General features: G+C 47.5%; 1 long non-coding RNA gene across 1 annotated transcript; it reads right to left on the bottom strand.

The window, feature by feature from the left end:
• Nucleotides 1-1925: 1925 nt before the first annotated feature.
• LOC143434496 (uncharacterized) lies at nucleotides 1926-22907 on the bottom strand. The gene is made up of 3 exons (XR_013103970.1): nucleotides 22823-22907; nucleotides 22137-22450; nucleotides 1926-2054 (listed from the first exon to the last, which is right to left on the bottom strand). It is a non-coding gene; the product is annotated as an uncharacterized LOC143434496 (long non-coding RNA).
• Between the last annotated feature and the right edge of the window lie 772 nt (nucleotides 22908-23679).

Raw genomic sequence — 23679 nt, 5'->3', positions numbered from 1 at the left:
AGAGTTCTTGGCCTTAGACGAAGGACAGAGTTGCCAGGCAGAGAGGCACATTTCCCAGAAGCCCTGGGAAGGAACACAAGCCAAACTTGCCTTTAGAATTGGCAGGGAACAGAACCCTCCCGGCTGCCCCTAACCCAGGCAGGGCTACCACAGCCCCAGTGGCCTCCCAGAGCGGGCAAGTGTGGCTCCGTGGAAAAGCTGGCATTCTGGAAGGCTGTGCACTGACAGATTTGTTCACTCTGCAGCAAGCAGTTTGGAAGGACTTGTTTTGGGGGCCTATGCTGTACCTGGGGACCAGGTCTGCAGAGGAAGGGACAGAAAGCTGGGTCTGGGTGTTGAGAGTTCTCCTGGGCTTGCAGGTTGTACCTTTGGATTTGTTTGGGGTTTGCTGCTGTGACCAAGCCAGCTCAGTCAGTCAACAGGTTCTCCAGCGCAGGAGTGAGGATTAAAAGAAAAGAGACAATTAGACAACATTGCAGCATCACCCCAGCCAGTTCTGAGGCAGGTTTATTTTTTCCCATTTTGCTTTTAAACCATCTTAATTACATGCAAGTATTTAGGTCAGTTCTAGGTTGAGGAACTAGCAATACAATAACTGCAAATAGTCAAGGAACAAGCAAGGCAATAAACAAAGTCCTGTGATCACTGTTTCTAAGGGCTTGTCAGGATGACAAAAGTATCTGTGCCTTCCCTGTCCTAGCCCACAATCATATTCATGCCTGAAGCCTACTTCTTTGTTCTAGCCTAAGACTTAGATTCCTGACTGAAATTACTTCCTTTTAATGGCCCAATGTCAGATTCCTTCCAAGGGACCCAAAAAGCTCTCCACACTGCTGTTATCATATTGCTTTTTAAACATATTATTTTTTACATTTAATTTTTTTGTTTTGTTTTGTTTTGTTTGAGACAGGGTTTCTCTGTGTAGCTCTGGCTGTCCTGGAACTCACTCTGTAGAACAGGCTGGCCTTGAACTCAGAAATCCTCCTGCCTCTGCCTCCCAAGTGCTGGTGAAGACCCCCAAACCCGGGAGACCCTTACTCAAGTCTCAAGAAATTGCGACAACCCACAAACTCCAAGACACCATACCTGGATGCAATCAGCAGAGGTTTATTAGGGAAGAGAGCTGGCAGCCAGCGGCCAAACTGCACACTCGTGAGTAGAGTTTGACAAAGCCAGTTAGTCTGAGGAGGGTTTTTAAAGGAGTGGTTTTTAAACCACAAACCAGGGGAGTGGGAAGGGGGTTGAGGGGTTGTCAAGGATATATAACATAAAAATAGTGGAACATTTCAGAGGAACTCACCCTAAATTATTTAGAGTCATGTGAAAATCACTCTGTACACTAATTCTTCTCAAAAATGTAGTTTTACCATGTCACTGTGCCCTACCCTGTCATTACCAACTATTTCAGGTTAACTATTTTTCACTTGTTCCATCTATAGCCCCACCTAGATGAATTGCATCTTTCTCTGTGGTCAGGAATGTGTCTTCTTGCTTTGGGCTTTCCCCACCCTGAGGCCTGAGGAATGTTAATCCAGCAAATGTCCTCGGATTCAGGGATAATGTCCTCCACCTGGAATGTGTCCCAGGGCAGTGAAGGCCTGAAATCTTATTTTCAGTTCTGAGTTCTGGAACCTGCATCTTTTCTGCTCAGGTCTAAGGGCAAAGAAAAAGTCTACATATATTTCATAAAATAGTCTTATAATTTTTCACTCTACACTGGGATTAAAGGCGTGTGCCACCACTGCCCGGTTTTTTTTTTTACATTTAATATTTTTTATTATTTTGTGCACATGTGTGTGTGTGTGTGGTAGGTCAGAGGACAGCTGTGGGAGGAGTTTTCTGCATCACATGGGTTCTAAGGTTTTATCTCAAGACTTGAGGCTTGGCCACAAAGCTTCTTTACCCTCTGAACCACTTCCCTGGCCCCAGGTGGTGTGTGTTGTCTTGCTGTATAACCCAGGCTGTCAACTCCTCCGTTACTTCCGGCCTCAGTCTCCAAGAGCCAGGATTATAGGCACGAATCAGCATGTCCATCCAGGGAACAGTTTCAAAGCCTCAAAACAGTTCACAAGCAGTAGTTATTTGGAGGAAAAACTCTTGCTAATTTCTTAGCACACATTCATCCTGTGGAACAATTAATCTTCCAAGATTGGCTTCCTTCTCTCACTGGAGAATGCCCTGAATGCATTTTTGTAGAAGGGAGCTGTAAATCACAAAGCCTCTTAGCCCTGGGAGAGCCAAGAATGTCTGCATTTACTCCCAGCAGTGAATGGAAGATTGAGGACAAAAACACTGCAATGCACATCAAGGATATTTTCAAGCCAGGCGTGGTGGCTCACACCTTTAATCCCAGCGAATGGGAGGCAGAGGTAGGCGGGTCTGTGTAAATTGGAGGCCAGCCTGGTCTACATAATGAATTCTAAGCCAGCCAGAACTACATAATGAGATCTACCTGCAATACACACACACACACACACACACACACAGACACACACAGACACACACACACACACACAGATTTTCCCCAGTACTTGACTGATACCAACTCTATTGTCTTCTCAGAGCCACCCATTGGTAAGAGTCCCTCTTGTCTTCTTTCCTTTGGATATAATCTGAATGCTTGCTCTTGAAGATGGGTGTGTATCCACTATGTGTCTGTGTGTCTGTGTGTGTGTGTGTCAGAGAGAGAGGTTTTTCAAGTTGACAGTGAACACTAACCATTACATCTCTACCCCTTGTAAACTTCACACTCAAGCCCATCACTTCAAGCTGTTGGCTTCATAAGCCACCTGAAATCACTTGAGAAGGGCCTCTGAGAGTCTCTGAGGTATCAAGTTATTACAGTGTGTTCTTGAAGAAACAGGGGTCACAACATTCTTGGTTTTTTTGGAGTTTCCTCACAAGCTCTCAGGTCCTCCTAGCATCCATTCTTGGACTGTGTTCTGACACACAACTATATTAACGATTCATGTATTGAATAAAAATTATAATTTTATTAAATGTAGTTACTTATTTTTTTGTGTGGTATAGCAAAGGACTGTGCATGAGCCCTGATGCCTTCGTGGAGGATGGAGGATGAGCTGCAGGATTCAATTCTCTCCTTCCTCCCCACAGGTGTCCCAGGGCTTGGTGGTGGGACCCTGGACCTGCTGAGCCACTTCACCAAACCACCACCTTATTTTCTGACAGGGCCTTTCACTCAGCCTTGAGTTCTCTTATTTGGCCACCAAGCTCCAGGGATCCCCCTGTCTCTACCTCCCCAGCTCTGGAATTACAGTTACACACTGCCAAACCTAGCCTTTAAGGAAAACATGGCTGCTGGGGACTGAACTTAGGCTTCGTCCCTGCACAACAAGCACCTTGCTGACTAAGCCATCTCCCTGCTGCCCCCCTTTCCTTTCCTTTCCTTTCCTTTCCTTTCCTTTCCTTTCCTTTCCTTTCCTTTCCTTTCCTTCTTCCTTCCTTTCTTTAATTTTTTAAAATGTATTTATTTAATATACATGAGTAACACTGTACCTATCTTTAGACACACCAGAAGAGGACATCAGATCCCATTAAAGATGGTTCTGAGCCACCATATGGTTGCTGGGAATTGAACTCAGGACATCTAGAAAAAAACAGTCATTGCTCTTAACCTCTGAGCCATCTCTGTAGCCCCTCTTTCTCTCTTTCTTTCTTCCCTTTTCCTTCCTTCTTCCTTATCTCCTTAAGTTTTCTTTCTTTCATTCATTTATTTTTATTTTATTCCTATGAATACATTCTCCTGCATGTATGTAAATGCAACACATGAGTGCCTGGTACCTGAGGAGGCAGAAGAGGGCATCAGATCCCCTGGAACTGGAACAGTTTGTGAGCCACCATGTGGGTGCTGGGAACCAAACCTACATTCTCTGGAATAGCCAGTGTTGTTGGGGAAGGGGTTGTTTGTTTGTTTTGGAGACAAGGTCTCTATGTAACTCTAGCTGTCTTGGAATTCCCTATGCCTTACAGACTGGTCATGAACTCACAGAGATCAACCTGCCTCTACCTCCTAAGTACTGAGATCACTGACCTGTTTCTCCTGCACTCTATTTCTTTTGAAATAGAATATCATGTAGCCCAGACTTGCCTCAAGCCCACCATCCTCAGGGTTTCTGTTGCTGTGATCAAACACCATGACCAAGTCGAGCTGGGAAGGAAAGGGTTTATTTTATCTTACATTTTGCTGACTTCTCAGGTCATTCCTTCACTCCAGAAATCAGAGTAAGAGTTCAAGCAGGAACCTGAAGGCAGGAACTGAGGCAGAGACTATGGAGAAGCACTGCTTACCGGCTTGCTCACTCTGCTATCTTATACCACCCGGGACCACCTGCCCAAGGATGGCACTGCCAGCAATGTGCCAAGCCCTCCCACATCTATCACTAATTAAGAATTTAAAATTTCCCTATAGGCTTTCCTATATCCCTATCCGGTAGAGACATTTTTCTCAAGTGGGGTTTCCTATTTTCCAATGACTCTAGCTTGTGTCAAATGACAAAATACTAACCAGGTATAATGGTTTGAATAGGTTTGGCCCCCATTAACTTATATGTTTGAATCCTGGTCCTTAGGGAGTGGCACTATTAGGAGGCCTTGTTGGAGTAGGTGTGGCCTTGGAGGAAGTATGTCATTGTAGAAGCAGGGCTTTGAAGTCTCCTATGCTAAAGCTATACCCAGTGTGGCTTTAGCTTGCTGCCTGAGAATCAAGGTCTAGAATGCTTGGTTCCTACAGCACCATGGCTGCCTGCACACTGCCATGCTTCCCATCATTATGATAATAGACTGAACCTCTGAAACTGTAAGCCAGCCCCAACTAACTATTTCCCTTTATAAGAGTTGCCTTGGTCATGTGTCTCTTCACAGCTATGAAACCCTAAGACACCATACACTCACTATGTTTCTAAGAATGGTCTTGAACCTGATTCTCCTGCCTTCACCTCCCAGTGTTGGGATTACAGGTGTGCACCAAATGCCCAGCTCTCCTTCTATCTTTTCAGATGTGAAAGCCATCATACCTTTGCTCCTACAGAAGCACACCCCCACCTCCCCCCTTCCCCCCAGCCTGGAAGTCACATCCCTCCATCTGCCTCTGCAGCCAGAGAGCTCTGGCATCTTCTGTACAGCTCCACAGGAGCCCTGAGGGCCACATCTCTGTCTGGTCCCTCTCTGATGCTCCAGATTTGTCAGTACTTCTTGATCTCCCTGCCAGATGCCAAGTCGACCTCTTGACTGCCCACCTCCCCGACGACCCGTTATTATCAGAGTTACCCATGATTCTCCACTGCTCCCTGATTTTAGACCGTCTTCAGGTCCAATCAGAACAGGCTTGTTTATTCCAGGTCAATCTGCTTTTTTCCACCACCCTCCAGCCCTTGTGAAGGTCGTCATGATGCTTCCTAAGTCCCTACTCCTCATATGTCTGCTCCATGCTGTCCACACAGCAGCTAGTCGTCCTTCTAAGTACTGTTGGTCAGTCTCAAGCCAGAACCTGCAAAGAGGACCTTACAAGGTCTTGGGAGTTGCAGTGTGAGAGCGGGTTCCGTGGCTCTGAGGCAGGCAGGCAGGGCAGCAGAAGCTGACGTGGGCTGGAAGCTGAGGAGGAGCAGGGTTTACAAAACAGGACTACGTGACAAACAGAGCAGAGATGTCCATAAACCAGAGGAGTCAGCGACCTGGTGACGTGTGTCTTGAGCCTCTGGACACAATATCTTTGTCAGTCTCTCCAGAGGGGTTAGGTCAAAGGGTAGAAGTAACCAGAGTTCACATCCCAGGTCTCAGCAGGATCTGTGCTTTGGTCTGGCCTCCTTCCTGGCCTTTGCCCTTTATTTTGTCAGACTTTTCATTCCTGTGACAAAATACTTGATGAAAACAACTTAAAGGAAGGAGAGATTTGGGCTCCTGAGTGGAAGGCGTTAGCCCACAGTCGCTTGGCTCCATTGCTGCTGGGTGGTGGGGTGGAGGGACATGACGGGGACTGTGACATGGGCAAGAACAGGGCAAGTCCACCACAGGCACATTACAGTGACCTGCTTCCTCCAACCAGGCCCTACCTCCCAATGAGGCCATGAGTCCATCAGTGGATTAACCTGTTCATAAAGCCAGAGCCAGCATGAACAATCACATCTGAACAGCCCAGCAGATGGTGTCCCACCCTTCACTACAGGACCCTGTGGAGGACATTTTTATTCAAACTGTGATATTGTAGAGTAAGCTGGAATTTGTCATAGGATCTCTTAATCTAGTCCAATGTCCTCCAGACTGTTTTAGTTAGAGTTTTACATCTGTGAGTAGATACCATGACCAAGGCAACTCTTATAAAGACAACATTTAATTGGGGCTGGCTTACAGGTTCAGAGGCTCAGTCCATTATCATCAAGGTGGGAGCATAGCAGTGACCAGGCAGGCATGGTGCAGGAGGAGCTGAGACTTCAACATCTTCATCCAAAGGCAGACAGGAGAAGATTGGCTTCCTCGGGCAGCTAGGAGGAAAGCCCACCCCCACAGTGACACACTTCCTCCAACAAGGCCTCACCAATAGTGCTACTCCCTGGGCCAGGCATATTCAAACCACCACACAGACCAACAAGGATTAAACTTCAAAGCTCATGGGCTGGCAAGATGGCTCACTTGGTAAAGGTGCTTGCCATGAAACCCTAGTGATCACAGTGGAAGAAGAGGCCTATCTGACCCCTAACAGTTCTCATCCCACGTCCACCTCCGCACAAGGACCTTGGTGTATGCAGGACATGTGTGCACACATGCTACTAATAAGAAATAAAATTAATTTTCTTCTTAAGAAAATCAAAAACCAAACATAATGGTTCATTCTTTTAATCTCAACAGTGGGGAAGTTAAGGCATTATTTCAAACTGACAGGCAGTCCAGTAACACTGTGAGCTACTGTCCAAAAGAAATAAGAATAAAAATAAGTAGGCCTCAGCCTCCAAGGAGAGCCTTAGTTGGTAAACTGCTCACTAGATAAGGTCCTGAGTTTAACCCCAGAACCGTGTGGAAAAAGCCAGGCAGGTGGTATGGATTGTAATCCCGGCCCAGGACGGCAGAGGCAGGAAGATGCCTGGGGTTTGTTGCTCAATCAGCAGAGGCAGACAGATGCCTGGGGTTTGTTGCTCAGCCAGTCTAATTTATCACTGAGCCTCAAGACAGTGAGAGCTCCTTTCTCAAAACAACAAGATGGGTAGTGCCTAGGGTGTGATCCAGAGGTTAACTGCTGGCCTCCATACATGCGTACACATACAACTCCCCAACACACAGATGCAGTTTCAGATAGGATATGTGGCCAGCTTCAGCTACATTGGAAATAGAATCGTCTTGACGAGTAACAGATAAGTAAATGAACCAGCTAACTACTCAGGTATGTGTATGTATGCATATGTCTGTACCTGGGGTGCTTTGAATAAGAATGGCTCCCACGGGCTCATGAATGTTTAGTCACCAGGAAGTGGAGCTGTTACAAAGGATCTGGAGGATCAGGAGGTGTGGCCTTGTTGGAGGATATGCAGTCTTGTTGGTAGAAGACTGTCACTGTGGGTGGGCTTTGAGGCTTCAAAAGCCCCTGGCAGGCCCAACTTCCTTCCTCTCCCCCATTCTCTTTCTGCCTACAAATCTTCTCAGCTCCTTCTCCTGCACCATGTCTGCCTGCACACTGCCGTGCTCCATGCAGTGATGATTAAAAGAAAATTTTTGAAATAGGCCGAAACTAATAATAATAACAGGGCCCTTTCCCTAACCTAAATAGTTATAAGTGCCTGCCAGCAGGTTTGGGCCCATTTAATTAGTTACAGAGGAGGTGGAGTTACAAGACAAAGGCCTGTTAAGAACATCCCAGAAACTGACTGGCCAAGGGAGGAACTACACCCTGCCCCCATGGTACGGCCTACTAGTGTTCAAAAAAAGTAAAACAACCAATCCTGTGCACCCACGCGAAAGTTCGCTTTTTCCCCACCCCGCACATATATAAGCGCTAGACCACTGAGCCACGAGGTCAGTCCCTCTATCCCCTATGTGAGATATGGAGATATGGGCTGGCCCAGAGCTCTGATTTAATAAACCACACCTCATGTGCTTTACAGCAAGACGGTCTCTCATGTGTCCTTTGGGTGCGTGCTATCCTGTGACTCTAGTGGACCTCCCTTCTGGGGAGTCCTGGACCTTTCAATGATCATGGACTGAACCTCTGAAACTGTAAGCCAGCCCCAATGAAATATTTTCTTTTATAAAGGTGCCTTGGTCACGGCAATATTCACAGCAATAAAATAACAACTAAGATGGTGCCTGTGCACTTGAATGCGGGTGTCCTCAGAGGAGAGACCAGAGAGTTACAGGCAGCTGTGAGCCACTGGATGAGGGGTGATGGGAGCCGAACTCTGGTCCACCCTGCTTGGCTGTAAGGCCTCAAACTCACAAACTCACAGTACTCCTCATGTCTCAGCCTCCATTCAACACACCCTCAGCAGGCCCTATGTGACAGATAGACTCCCCGGCTCAGCTGTTTATCTGCAAGAGCACAGCAGACTGAGGTTCCCGGTCCTAAGGCATTCACATTGTTAGTGTTGTTTAAAAGTAGAGCCTAAACTCTAGCCAAGACTGCAAACCATGGAAACCCTGCCTCAGCTTCTCCAGTGCTGGGACTGCAAGTGTGCATCAGTCCACCTGATTTAGAAATCCTTATCACACTCAGGAGGTGGAAGCAGCTACACAGTGAGCTGGAGACCAGCCACGGTGACATGAGACCTTGTCTCAAATAAATAAATGTCTAAAGTAATATGTGGGGGTAGGGACTGCAATGGAGAGATGGCTCAGGGGTTAAGAGAAGAGCCAGAGTGTGGTTCCCAGCAACCACATCCAGAGGCTTGTAACCACCTATGATTCCTGCTCTGAGTATCAGATATTTGTGTGTACACACAAAGCAAATACTTAAAATAAGCACTCACTGACTCTTGCTCCACTCTCTGGTAAATCCAAACCTTCCCCTTCTGATGGACTATACCTTTCACGTGTGGGGGTGCTTGCTTTTTAAAATATTGTCTTACACATTCGAAGCCTAGGCTGTTATTTCTATCTGTATTTTCATTTGACTTAGCCTGAAATCATCCTGTTTCTCCTTAAACAGTGTATTCATCCTGTTAATAGGATTAATCACTTGAACCGTCCTACCAAAAGCCCCATCACCTCAGGACAGCGGCACTGACAACTGAGCAAGAAGACATGGACTGTGTCAGACCCCATTAGTGGAAGTGGCGTGGGGCAGGAGCCAGCCTGCCTCATGGAAGGCTCTCCAGCCAGAAGCCTTGGCACCGGCAGCTGCAGATTCAATGGCGGTTAACAGGGCTGTTGGGTAGCAGCCTCCAGCAGGCTCCTGGCAGAGATGTCTAACAGAAACAACAAATAATGCAGGCAGATGTGTATCACACTGGGAATTTTATATCCCTTAATATCCACAACATAATCTCTACCTAGTATTAATTTTCTCCAATGCATTTCTCATTTGTGTGTTTGGGGCGGGGGGGGGGTTGTTTGTTTTGAGGCAGGTTTTCTCTATGTAGGCCTGGCTGCTCTGGAACTCGATATGTAGCCCAAACTGGCCTTGAACTGGCCTGCCTCTGTCTTCCAAGTGCTGGGATTCAGGATGTGATTAATGTCTATGATTAAGAACACCAGTTGCTCTTTGCACAGGATCTGGGTTCAGCCCCTAGCACCCACATCCTGGCTCACAACCATCTGTAACTCTAGTTCCCAGGGGGGGGGGGATTTGATGCCCTCTTCTGGCCTCCTTGGCACCAGGCATGCACATGGTGTGCATACATAAATGCAGACAAGCACTCATTCATGCATTACCTGGTGAGAAGATGCCACGATCATGAAGGTTTTCCCAGGGTAAAACTGACTCAGTGCACTCTGCTTGCGCTGTCCCTGTGACCCCCCCCCCCAAATGCAGCAAGCCCAGCTGCATAATTTGTGGTAGTGGGGTACTTAGTCCTGCTCTTTGCTAATTAAAACAAACAAAACCATTTATACACACAAATAAATCTAAAAAGAATTGCTTGTGCTTGTGTACGTGTTTATGATGCATCTCTGTGTGTGTGTTATATGAGGGTGTAAGCTTTCTGTGACACACAGGAGGTCAGAGGGTAACCTCAGGTGCTGTTCCTCTCATTCAGCCTTATCTGAAGTGGAGTTTCTCTTGTTTGCCACTGTGCTGTGTACTCCAAGCTTGCTGGCCTCAGAGCGGCCATGTAACTCTCCTGACTCTACCTTCCATTTTAGAGTCGGATCCTAGGAGTACAGACACACACCATATCAAGCATTTCTGTAGGTCTAGGGATCCAAACTCGGGTTGTCAGGCTTGGGCGGCAAACATCCACCTGTTCAGTCTTCTCCCAGCCCAGCTTGGTCATTTGAAATGATGCCCTCGGGCTCAGTGACATGTTTCTCATGCATGAATCCCTCATCCAATCCCCCATTAACAAACCCTGCACACAATGCTGTGAGAATTCATCTGTTGCTGCTGGTCCCCGGTTACATCTTCACTTCCTTGGCTACACATCCCATGGTGGGCTGCTCACGTCCCTGTGATGGAACTGTGGAAACCTATACCCCAGGGTTCTATCAGTCCGACTAAAGGCTAGCTCCCTACCTGCTAAGGTGGGCTAGATGAAGTGTCTTCACCTTATGTTTGGCGTTTAATATGACATTTGTACAGGTAGATAAAATGTGAACGGAGTGTGAACAGAGGTGATGTGAGCTTGGAGCCAGGGCTGGCTGGGTTGGCTCTTGGGGTGGAATGCGGGGCTCTGAGGGAGGTCAGGTTTCTAGAGCTGTATGGGTGGGGCCCAGGTGGAAAGGGGGGGCGGAGGGGGCTGAGTAAGTGACAGACAGTAAGAAGAATAGAGGGAAGGTGCCAGAGTTGGGAAGAGACTACTGTTGATGGGGAAGCCCAAGCCAGAGAAGCTAGTCTCCTGGCCAATGGTAGTCCAGGCAGGAGGCAGCTAGTCAGTAGGCTCACCTAAGACTGATCTTCAGATCTGACTCTTGTGCCAGAGTGTAGCTAGTGTGAGAGCATCAATCAAGAACCATTGAGCAGAGTCCTTCTGATCCAGAGAATGGAACCTCTGGGTAGAGACCAAACGTTCCATCTGGGCTAGCCAATCACCTGTCAGGAAAGTGGGACCACCCATAGGAAGGTGAGTTCACCTTAAACCATGCTAAAGAGAGGGAAGGACTAATTAATCCTTTTAAATCTTGATCCCCGCACGCCTTTAATCCCAGCACTTGGGAGGCAGAGGCAGGCGGATTTCTAAGTTCGAGGCCAGCCTGGTCTACAGAGTGTTTCAGGACAGCCAAGGGCTACACAGAGAAACCCTGCCTCGAAAAATCAAAAAAAAAAAAAAAAAAAAAAAAAAATCTTGATCCCTTGGTTGACTTAAGATTTATTTGTGTGTGTGTGTGTGTGTGTGTGTGTGTGTGTGTGTGTGTGTGTAAGAGAGAGAGAGTTGACTCAGAAGAGTATATGCAGGTGTCCTCAGAAGCCAGAGGTGTCAGATCCCCTGGAGCTGGAGTGGCTCTCATTGTGAACATCCTGACATAAGTGCTAGGATCAAACTCAGGTCCTCTATGAGAGCAGAAAGCTGAGCCATCTCTCCAGCCCCTAATTAGCTCTTTCATGAGATAATACACTTCTCTTCCCAGAATTCTCAGCCTCAAGTGCATCAGCTTACAGAGCTGCAGTCTTCAGCCAAGTCTGCCGCTTTTCACAATGATGCCGGAAAGCGAGACTCTCCTTGTCTGCTCTAAGCATGCTTTCTTTAACAGTTTAGGCTTCAGTGTTTCTCTAAAATTCACCTCCCACATTGTGGCCGACCTGCCAGCTGCCTAGCCTGGCTTTTCCTCTCCTTCCTTTCCCTCTCCTTACTTCCCCAAGACAGCTGCTCAGATTCATACCTTACTTGCCCTGAGATCCTTGCTTTACATTCTAATGAAATAGTGTTTGAGCATCTGTTTGAGTTCATTCTTAAATTGAGACTAAGAACCCCAGAGGAGAACCTAATTTCTCATGTACTAATGATGACTCTGCCAGGACTCCCCCAGTAGTTGTGTTAGTCCTCTGTCCTCTGAAAAGTGTGTGTGTTGTGTTCTGCTGCCTCAGGATGCTCCAAAAGAACTGCCACCAGCCCTTTCCAGGTGTCTATGCTGAGCTACCAATGCACCCGACCCCTTTGTCTGGAAGCCCAGGCCAACCACATCTCCTTACAAAGTACAATTTGCCTGAGGACCCCTCTGTTCCCAGAGAGGGAGTAGACGTGGAGGTTGTTGACTTCAAAATAAGGATCTTGGCCCTTTCGATAGACTGGTCACAAGCAAACCCACAAGAATTGTACCCCAATTCTCCAGAGAGTCCACAATCAGGTCTCAGACTTTCATGCACAAACTTAAGAAAAACCAAAAAGCTATTTCTCCTTCCAATTCCCTCACCAACATCCTTCCTCACAGAAAAACTGGTGTGGTGTGCTGGGAATTCTGCTCTAATGAGAGCATAAGCTACAATCATGACTTTCCCAAGCCCTGCCCACCCCTGCAGACTTTGAAAAAGTACCAAGAGACCAGGGCTGTTTGTCCCACCTCAGTCCCAGTAGGTTCTCCATTCCACAGTGTTCTGCTTAGACACTTCTATTTACAAGTGACATTTTCCTATCACTAAATTTTTATGTTGGCTTTAGAGAGAAACTTAAGTAGACTAAAAGAAAAAGTTAAAACTATCACTCCCCCACCATAGGAGATAGTCACTAGTTACGAGGCAGCCTGTATCGTTAAAGTGACTTTTGAGTGCATAAAATTATTTTATTGTCTCACTTTCAAAGCACCAAAATATTGGGCTGGGGATGTAGCTTGGTTGGTATCTGCCTGAATAGTATGCTCAAGACTGGGAGTTCAATTCCCAGCATGGCCCAAACTTGGCTTGGTGCTGTACACCTGCAATCCCAGCACTCAGGAAGTAGAAGCAGAAGGATCAGAGACTGACTGTAGGGCATCCTACATAGGGAGTTTCCTAGGCCAGCCTAGGAAACACAGATAATGTCTTTCTTCTTTTCTTTTGTAATGTTATTTTGGTAGGAGGCACACACACAAGTGCAAAGGTCGGGAATCAGTTATCTCCTTCCTCTGTGGGTTCCGGGAATCCCTCAGGCTCGGTGGCAAATGTTCTACCTACTAAGCTATCTAAATAGCCCAAGACCTTATCTTAAACAAACAACAAGATGTTGGGTTTTTTTCTCTCCCACAACCCCTGCCCCAATTCTTCAAATGAACCAGAGCTTTGCACACGCAGGCAAGTTGTCAACTACTGAGCTATGTTGTGAGACCTTTTAAGTGTTTGATTTTGTGTTTTTTGAATATGTTGCTTCCTATTTGTGTGTGGTCATTAGTTTCAGTCTCTCCAGTCTCTCCTGGTTGGAGTTGGGTCAAACTCAGGTTGTCACATTTGCTCAGCAAGTACCTTTGATGCCCCAAGACGTCTCAACACTTCACCCCAGGCTGTTTTGTTCAGTCCCCTTTTAATTTTTATGTTGAGACAGAGTATCATCAAGTTGCCTAGGCTGGTCTTGAACTCATTCTGTAGTTCAGTCAGGTCTTGACATCACAATCCTTCTGGATCAGTCTCCCTAGGGTCTAGGCCTGCCTAAGTAAATCTTTGCTTGTCAAGTCTGACAAGACTGGAAGACGTGTGGTACGTGGCTGTGATCCCAGCACTGGGGAGTCAGAGTGCTGCTTGGTAAGTTTAAGGCCAGCCATAGGAGCATAGTGAGTCTAGGACCAGCCCAGGCTATGTGAGACTCTATTCAAACATTAAGACAAAAGACTAAGGAAGAACTTAGAAAGGTGTCGTTCAGTCCAAAGGTTATCACTGTCACTTTGAGGTTAGGGTATCACAAAGCCTTAGCTGGGAAGCAGTGCTTCCATGAAGAATGGATTGCCTGGGGCGGGGGAGGGGTCAGTCTTCTCAGAACTGACAGAATGCATCGGGAATATGGACTCTCTGAAGAGAACAGACTGTAGTTTTGTTTATTACAAAGTGTGACCATTATAGATGATTCCATCCTAATGTAAGAAGCATCTCTTAACCACCGTCAGGAGCTGGGGTGGAGGCTGGGGATGGCTGCTGTAGTAGCAGGAGTCTTTGTCCAGCTCTTTAACTCCATGGCCAACTGCCAGCCCTCCATTCTTCTGCAAGCCTGACATGGTCCCTGGGAACCATTGGGGTGTCCAAGAAGAGGGGAACACTGATGTTACCTGGAGCCACCCTGACCCTGGACTCTCCTCTGGGGTTTCAAAGATCTCTCTGGCTGCTACTGTTGAAATAAAATGATTTTCTATCAGCCTGAAAAATAATTTTTAAAAGGCCATAATTAGCAAGCCAGGTGATTTATTTGTAGAAATAGTAAGAAATTAATTAGTTTAAAGTAATCTCATTTTCTGTGAACATAGGTAGGTAATAGTATAGTCCATGGTTAAGGCACAGACCCAGATAACTAAGCAGAGATTTGAAATCCCAGCCAAACCTCTCCATTGTGACTTCTCAGTGGGGTCATGTTACATAGTAACACACCCTGGATTCAGGGCCAGCCTGGGCTCGTCAGGGCTTGATGGTGGCCCACACTCACATAATGGACCCATCTCAAGGAGGTGGATGCCCAGAGTCAGACCTGGAGAATTCATACACTGCCCTGGGGCTGGCCAGTGAAGCACCCCCACAGCTGAGCCCCTGACCCCACCGCAGCCCTGGGAAGCACTTTGCACACAGCCCAACCCAATGCCCTTCCTCACACACTGACACCAAGTGTGCCCACTACTTTCCTGTAAGCCCCCACCCCCGCTTTATTCTCCCTTTGTTGTTCTGAAGTAGTTTCACTATGTAGCACAGGATGACTTCAGACTCAAAATCCTCCTGCCTCAGTCTCTTAAACACTGGGATTACAGGCTGTGTCTGTACCCTCAGCCTCTCCATTTTGATCTGAGCGTCTAAGGTGAAAACGTCATCAGGGAAGAGGGAGTGTAACAGCCTTTCTCCCTGGATCCGCCCTCTGGAGAGTGGCATAAGATGGAAATTGTTCTAACCACACTCATCACTGTGGCCCAGAGCCCCAGGCCCTCTGGGGGCCACTGTACCACTGTAAACAAGAACATGCAAACCCAGAAACATTTCCCATCTCATCAGAAACACGCTGAAGGAAAGCTGTTGGCAGTGTCCACATTCCCTGCAGTGGCCTGCAGCTGTGGCCTGGCCCTTCTGTGTCTCTCAGCCTGCAAGCTGAGAACTCTTGGCCATCAGTTTGCATGAGTTGTGTTTTCAGGACCCCTCCCTTCCCAAATTCCTGTGACTTCTGCTTCATCCCGTTAGCATGTGGTGCCCATTTTCTCCCAGCAGACTGGGAACAGAAATCTCACTCACTTGGAAGTAACAGGTGTAACTACAGCTGGAGCCCCAAGAGTCAACTGTGTCCACTGAGTATTCTAATTCTAGCCTAAAAGGCATGCCATCTTAAGAAAGAGTCCCCCAGCCAAGTGCCTATGAAGTGTTTGTTTGTTGAGACAAGATCTCATATAGCCCATGCTGGCTAAGAACTTAGCTGAGGATGAACATGAGTGCTGGACCTGCTGCCTCGACCTCCCAAGTGCTGTAAGCACAGCAGCAAAGTGTATATTGAGAGTGAAAAGATTCTCGTGATGGTGCTGAGCTGAGTGTGGTAGCTTGCACCTGCACTAGGTACTGCCCAGCATTAGGGAGGCCAAGACAAGAGGGCACCTCAGGCTTGAGGTCAGCCTGGGCTATATAGTGAGACCCCGCCTGGAGCTAATACCAAAGGGGAAACAAAAATACCCAAACTTGTTAACTCGTGCATCTGTGAGTCCAGGTCTTGATGGCAAGTGGGTGGAGCCTGAGTTCTGTGGGACACACGGAGACAGCTCTGTGCTCTTCCTCACACCCCACCCACAAGTTTCTTCCCTGGAACACACACTCTCTGAAGGAAGAATAGCATGCGCGTGCCTGTGCATGTATGTGTATACATGTGTGCGTGTATATACATCTATACACAGTGCTTGTAGATATCAGAGTTTTGGTATCAGGAGTCTTCCTCAATCTCTCCCACCTTAGTTTCTGAGATAGAGGCTCTCATTAACCCTGGAGCTAGCTAATCCCGGTAGACTAGCTGGCCAGTGACCCCTCAGGGATCTTCCTCCTTCCAGCTTGCCACCACCGAGTGGACAAGAATATGCCTCTGCACCCTGTACAGCTGCTGAGGCTCCAAGCTAAGCCCTCCATTTGCACAGCAATTGTGTTCTTCTTCTTCTTCTTCTTCTTTTTTTTTTTTTTTTTTTTTTTTTGGTTTTTCGAGACAGGGTTTCTCTGTGTGGCCCTGGCTGTCCTGGAACTCACTCTGTAGACCAGGCTGGCCTCGAACTCAGAAATCCACCTGCCTCTGCCTCCCAAGTGCTGGGATCAAAGGTGTGCGCCACCACCGCCCAGCAGCAATTGTGCTCTTGAATGAGCCACCTCCCCAGCCTCTGAAGGAAGAATCTTTTAATCTTTTAACTGTGTCCTGTAGCAAAGACGAGCCTTGACCTGTAGATACCCTTGCCTGTGCTGGCCCTCCTAGAACTCACTCTGTAGCCCAGGCTGGCCTCAAACTCATAGACCCACCTATCTCTGCCACCACACCCAGCTACTCTTTACCTTTTAAATAAGTCGAGATAAGGAATGCCTGAGCTCACTTTATTATTTCTGGTTTTGTTTTCTCTTGGGGGCGAGGCTGGCAATGTGTAGCTCTGGCTGGCCCAGAGCTTTACTATGTAGATAAAACTGACCTGGAACTCATAGCTCTGCCTGCCTGTACCTCCTAAGAGCAAGGACTACAGTGTGTGCTGCTACAGCTACTTTGTTTACTGATTTAATCAAGCTGTTACTTTGGGATAATGGGATTGAACCTGGGACTCACTCATCTCTGCAAGTTCTCTACAGAGCTAGGTCTCAGCCCTAGAAGAAATTCACAGAAGTACCACAGAGAAGAGGGTGCTTGGCTCAGGCTGCCCACCAGAGTTGTCCTAAAGGACAACTGTTCTTCCTAGGGCGCTATCCACCCGCTGTGCATGCTGCTATAGCGATGACAGAGCAGCTACAAGCAGCTAGAAGCAGCGCTAACTCAGAGACTGTGATCCCAGCACTTGGGAGGCTGAGGCAGGAATCCCACAACTTTGGGGCCAGTCTGAGATAAAGTCTAGTGAGATGGCTCAGCTGTTAAAGGCACTTGCGGTCAAGCCTGATGACCTATGTCCAGGTTCCTGTTCCCACATATGGAAGGAGAGAACCAACTCTCACACATTGTCCTCTGGCTTCTACACATATGCCATGCTATGCCAGAGAGAGAGAGAGAGAGAGAGAGAGAGAGAGAGAGAGAGAGAGAGAGAGAGAGAGAGAGAATAATAAGATGTTAAAATTAAACAAATAGTAACAATTCCATTACAAATGTAAGTTTTATATTGTTAGCTCAACAAACAGAAAAGGTCAGATGTCTGAGAAATTTTTAACTTCTGTGTAACCACTTTAACAATTCGATTATCCAGGGATTTTCCTCTCTCTATTTCCTGGAAGCCTTTAGGGAGGAGCCCTCCCTGAGAAAGCTCCCTGGCCCTTGTCTTCTCCCTTTGACAATTGACTAACCCCAGGGAGGGTGAGAGACTGTTTTGCTGCCAGGACCAAAGGTCCTTGACAAAAATCTAGCTTTCTTCCAGTAATCCCAGAATGCTCTCTGGTGTGATTGCTGGAGTGCAGTTGTGAGCTTCAAAGGCCAGAGATAGCCTACCTTAACTTACCTCATAGCCTCTCCCAAATAAGGGAGGTTTTTGTTTTGTTTTGTTTTGTTTTTGTTTTGTTAAAGGCAAGTCTCTTGGTATGGAAACTAACCAGGTCTCAAATTCTCAAGGCTGCCTCTGCTTCCTTAGTGCAAGAGTTACAGGAGTCCCCTGCCACAGAGAGCCCACAGAGACAAATAATCCAGATAATAATTTAATCATTCCTTCCAGTTCAGACAATAGTACAGTCTAAAAGCAGGGGTTTGGTGAGTGGGAGAATTAATTTATTTATTTTGAAGCAAGATTCACCTACCCCAGGCTAATCTCTAACTCACTGTGTGGCTAAGGCTAGCCTATGAGTGTGCAGTGATAGATCTACACTGCCTGCTAAAATTTGGACTCTGTGGGAAAATCCCTCACCGTGCAAGTGTAAGGACTAAAGTTTGGATGTGCAGAACCCACATAAAAGCTAGGCAGGAATGGCGCCACCTTTAATCCCAGCAGCTCTCAGGAGGCCAAGATGGGATCAAAGGCAAACTGGCTTTCTAGGGCTCTGGGCTCATGGAGAGACCATGCCTCAGTAATGTGGAGAGGGATGGGGGAGACACCTGGTGCCAGTTTCCATTCCTACCACACACACATTCATTGGTCAATTGTACTTTGAACATGTGCTGTGCATAACAACTCTTCTTTACTTTTCTAGTACATATAAAATGTGCTAAGTTTTAGCAAAAGAGAGAAAGGGGTCGGAGGGTGGAAGTGGGTTCCTTGCATCTTCACAACTATCACTAGTGCAACTGTGGACTACAGATGCAGTCGTCAAGGACATACAAACCCTAGGAATGTGGAGGCAGGAGGATTAGAAGTTCAAGATCATCCTTGAATATGAGCTCAGCTACATGAGACACCATCTCAGGGAGGAGAAGGAGGAAGGTATGAGGAAGAAGGAAGACCAGGTGAGGAAAGAAGGAAGGAAAACTGGAAGGCTCAACTAGGCAGGTCCTGCCAACGCCATGCTGCTCTTGCTGCAGCATGCTAAAGTTTCTCTGACCCCTTTCTCTCCAATGATTTTGTGTGTGTGTGTGCGTGTGCGTGTGTGTGTGTGCGTGTGCGTGTGTGTGTGCGTGCGTGTGCGTGTGTGTGTGCGTGTGCGTGTGCGTGTGTGTGTGTGTGTGGCTGTGTTCTCACAGGACCCCCAAAATGTGATGAGACCGTTCCCTTTAATCCCATATAAAACCAGTGAGATACAGCTAAAGCATCTGAGGGGAGAAAATATCCAACTGTAAGTACTGTATTAAAGAAGAAAGTTCATAGCTGGAGCATCCGCCTCAGGAATTACAACAGGAGGATCAGGAAACACAGAATGGAGTAGAAGAAAATCACGAGTCACACAAATAGAAAGAAGAATGAAGCCATAAATTAAGTTATTTGAAGAAGATTAAGAAGGCATGGTGGACATGTTGTTATCCTAGCACTCAAAAAAAGGCAGGGCAGCCTAGGCTACATAGTAGGACCCTGTCTCAAAGAAAACACACACACACACACACACAGAGAGAGCGAGCGAGAGAGAGAGAGAGAGCGAGAGAGCGAGAGAGAGCGAACATGTATGTAAATGTGCACTGGATGAGTCCTGGGAGTTAGGAGTGGTTAGGAGCTGCCGCGTAGGTACTGACTACCAAACCCACTTTTTCCAAAAGAACAATTGCTCTTAATAGCTGAGCCATCTCTCCAGATCCTCCATCTTGTTTTGAGATGGAGTCTTTCTCATTGTTTCCGCTGTGCTACCTATTCTAGGCTGCTTGGCCCATAAGCTCCCGGGAGATTCCTCCATCTCTCCTTGCTGGAGGACTTCTGGGATTGCAGTGTGAGCTAGTGCAATGGGCAACTTTACTTGGGTTTAGAGGATTAAACTCAGACTGTCCCTGCTTCCAGCAAAAGCATCATCACCCAGTGAGCCAGGTCCCCAGCCCCAGAAGTTGCCAGGTTCATTTGTTGAGGACTGCTACAGGTTGAGGCCAGACTGGGCTACTGTGTGCTGTTTCAAATAATAACAACAACAATAATAATGTATGGATTAAAATAAGTGTGCATATTCTTTTTTTCTGTGCACTGTCTGCAAGGTGGTAAATGCCTTCAAAAAACGACCCACTATGCGCATCCCCTGTGCACTGCAAATCTGACAAGTGTTTGCTCCACTTTATACTCTACAAAGCAAGACCTGTGTCCCTCACTCCATCCGTCGATAAGGCCTTCCTGAAAGAAATCTGTTTCCAGATTTTTGCAAAAAGGAGAATGTCACCGAAGCCCAGAAAGTATAAAGGGAAAGTATTTTAATTTTTTAATCCATGCCATTATTAGCTCTCCCTGCCCTGACTTCTAATTACACAGAAGCCTATGTCTAACAGCCAGGCTCTGACTCATGACTTACTAATGAGGTCATATTTTTCAGTACAATTCCAAAATCCCATCAATCTTTTCTGAATTATTTTTAAGTGAATTTGCTGCTTTCTGAAGGGAAGGCATGTGTGTGGCACTAGTGGGAACTGGATAAATTTCATGTGACTTCAGTTTCGGGAACTTTCCCAGCAGGATGGCCTGTGCTGGTTAGTTCGGTTGTGAAGTCAGTCTAGGAGCCCGACCAGTGCTTACCCTCAGCCTTTGAATCAGAGCTTCAGCAGCTGTTAGGCAGTGTTCTATGCAAGCATGTCTGCCAGACCACAGTGTGGCCACTGGCCTATCTGGGGTCAGGCTTTAAAATGTGACAACAGACACAAGTGAGCACAAAAATGGGTTGCAACCCTAGCTGCAATGGGTAACAAGTTCAAGGTGATGACAGAGAGGAACCAGAGTACACACATCTGGAGGATTAAGGGACGTCCAGAGGCATCTGGCCAGCTGCTAAGAAAGGTGTATTTAAATATGTCTCAAGATGGGACTTGCCACCAATCTGACGAAGTTTATCCCCAGAAACCCAACCCAAATGTTGGAAGGAGAAAGCACATTTCTACAAGTGGTCCTCTGACCTCCTCATGGGTACTGTGGTTCACACACACACACACACACACATACAATACAACAATATAAAACAAAATATAATTTAAGACATATATATATATATATGCTTATATACACATGCATGTGTACATATATACATATATATGTGTGTGTGTTTGTATTAGGTTTCACTCTATAGCCCATGTAGTCACACTCTGACCAGTGAGTGTACTGGAGCTCACGGTAGTTAGGCCAGTCTCACACCCACAGTGATCCTCCTCCCTCAGCCTCCTGGGATTACCACGATGAGGAGCTCTCTCTCTCTCTCTCTCTCTCTTTCTCTCTCTCTCTCTCTCTCCCTTCTTCCCTCCCTCCTTCCCCCCTTCTTTTCTTTACAGAGTCTCACTGTGTATTCCCAGCTGCCCTAGAACTTGCAGTGTAGACCAGGTTGGCATTGAACTCACAGAAATTCATCTGCCTCCTGAACTGGGCTTAATGGTGTGTTGTGTCCCAGCATACGTTTTCTGTTTTGTTTTGTTTTTTAAAAGACAGGGCCTCGGCCCAGGCTTGTCTCAAATTCACCACGGAAATGAAGATGACTTTGAACTTGCCCGAGCCTCTTGGCCGTTTACTAGTTTGTGGCAGGTCCTCATTATTTTTCGTCCAGGCTGACCTGGAGCCTGAGGTGACCCTTTCCTCGTGCGCTGTCCCAGGGCTGGGATTGCAGGTGTGCACTGTCATGCCTGCTTTCTATGTTTACTGCACACCAGCACACAGGTGCTAATCAACACCAAGCCCACCACCACCACAGCAGTCCAGGAGCCCAGCAATGCTAGCTCCCAGACATGGATTCTAACCCACTCGTGGGTGGGGGCCTAAGAGATGGCTCAGCAGTTAAGAGCACAGACTGCTCGTCCTAAGGACCCTGGTTCAATTCCCAGCACCCACGTGGCAACTCACAACTGTCTGTAACTCCAGTTCCAGGAGCTCTGACGCCCTCATACAGACATACATGTAAGCAAAACACCACAGCGAATTAAAAAATAAGGTAAAAATTACCTTTTTAAAAAAGAGAAAAAGAACTCATGTGTGGCAGTGGTGACAGTTTGTAGTTATATCCGTGTTCTAGATGTTTATGGTCAGCATCCCTTGAACCTGAACATGGATTCCTGCTGCCCTCCCACACAGGCTGTCAGTGGCAGTGGACACAAGCCTCCTGCACCCACCCCCACACAGCTTCCATCCATTCTAGAGCCACATACCTTCAAACAGGTGCTTGCAGTTGCAGGGGGAAGCAGGTGGCAAGGAACCTGTCTTCCTTGGTCTGGTGGCTCTGTTCCTGCTGACTTGTGCATCTTCTCCAGGAGATAGACCAACTCAACATGAAGTCCAGTCACACAAATGTGTCTCACACTGTGGAGCAGGTGTTCGCAGAGCAGCTCTCAGACGTCCTTGCTACTCAAACGGGTGCAGATGTTCTGAGTGAGCGATGTCCACTTCTGCTTCACGCCTAAGCTGGAGTTGAACTGTGACCTCCTCCACTCTCTGCTTCCAGGAATTTTAGAAATTTCCTAGGCTGGCAGGAAGTGGGTTTGTTACAGTCCCAGTAATCACAACACTCAGGAGACTGAGGCATTAGTTGGAGGCCAGCCTGTGCTACATAGCGAAATGAAAGGAAGAGAGAAGGGGAGGAGAAGCCGGGCAGTGGTGGTGCACACCTTTAATCCCAGCACTTGGGAGGCAGAGGCAGGAGGATTTCTGTGTTCGAGGCCAGCCTGGTCTACAGAGTGAGTTCCAGGACAGCCAGGGCTACACAGAGAAACCCTGTCTCAAACTACCCCCCCCCCCCAAAAAAAAAAGGGAAGAGAGAAGAGGGGAGGAGAGGAGAAAAAGAAAAACCTGTCCTAGGCTGATTAGGTATCAGGATCTACAGGCCTCCACACCTCACCTGGGCAGCACAGTAGAGCTGGCCCTCATGGTAGGGGACATGGATGAGCGTGCCCTGAGGGCATGGGCATGGAAGAGCTGCCCTCCCCCACCCTCTCACCCTTACTTCTCTGCTCCCCACACCTGGGCAGGGTAGGAGAGCTGGCTCCCAAGGGTGTGAGAGCAAGGGACCTGGCCCCACCCCTCACCTGCAGAAGCACTCCAGGAGCAGGCCCCGCCCCTCGACAGGGCAGTGCTGGATGAGCTGGCCCCGTCCCTTGCCAGGGCAGAGCTCCCCTTGGTGGCATGGGTGAGCATGGATTACCTGTTGGGCTGACCAACACAACTAAGACCCAGGCCACAATCCAGAGCTTTGAGTTGGACTCCAACATCTACCCCATCTAGGAACTGCGTGAAGGGGCCAGACCTGCAAAACTAAAGCTGTAAAACCTCCGTGACACAGGGCAACAACAGGGTGAGAGGAGTCCTGGTGAGGATCCAGGACTGGTAGTGTAGCAGAAGCCAGAGGCCTCAAACCAGACCAATGACTCACTGCAGTGAACATTTGCATGTGAAGCTGTTTGAGCAAAAGGGTGTGACACCGCAGCCTCCACAGCAAGGTTATTTCTGTTTTGTTTGGATATGACATTCACTCAGAGAGGGGTGGGGGTGGGGGGGGAAGGGGGGAGACCCTATCTCTATTTCTGACCAGGAAAGCAAAGTCTCTACCCTTTGTGACTGTGACTCCTGGCGATGTCTTACGGAGCCAGGCAGCAAACTCTCTGCTCCTCGTCTCCAGAGCCCTTCCTCCTATTCCCTGTACTGCAATGGCTAAGTCAACTGGGGAAAAAAAATCCTAAAGACCAAGGAAAACCAGAG

The sequence above is a fragment of the Arvicanthis niloticus genome, chromosome 15 (assembly GCF_011762505.2).
Source record: "Arvicanthis niloticus isolate mArvNil1 chromosome 15, mArvNil1.pat.X, whole genome shotgun sequence".
Taxonomy (NCBI): Eukaryota; Metazoa; Chordata; class Mammalia; order Rodentia; family Muridae; genus Arvicanthis; species Arvicanthis niloticus.
The sequence above is the reverse complement of the archived record's forward strand: the minus strand, read 5'-3'. Positions and strand labels throughout refer to the sequence as shown.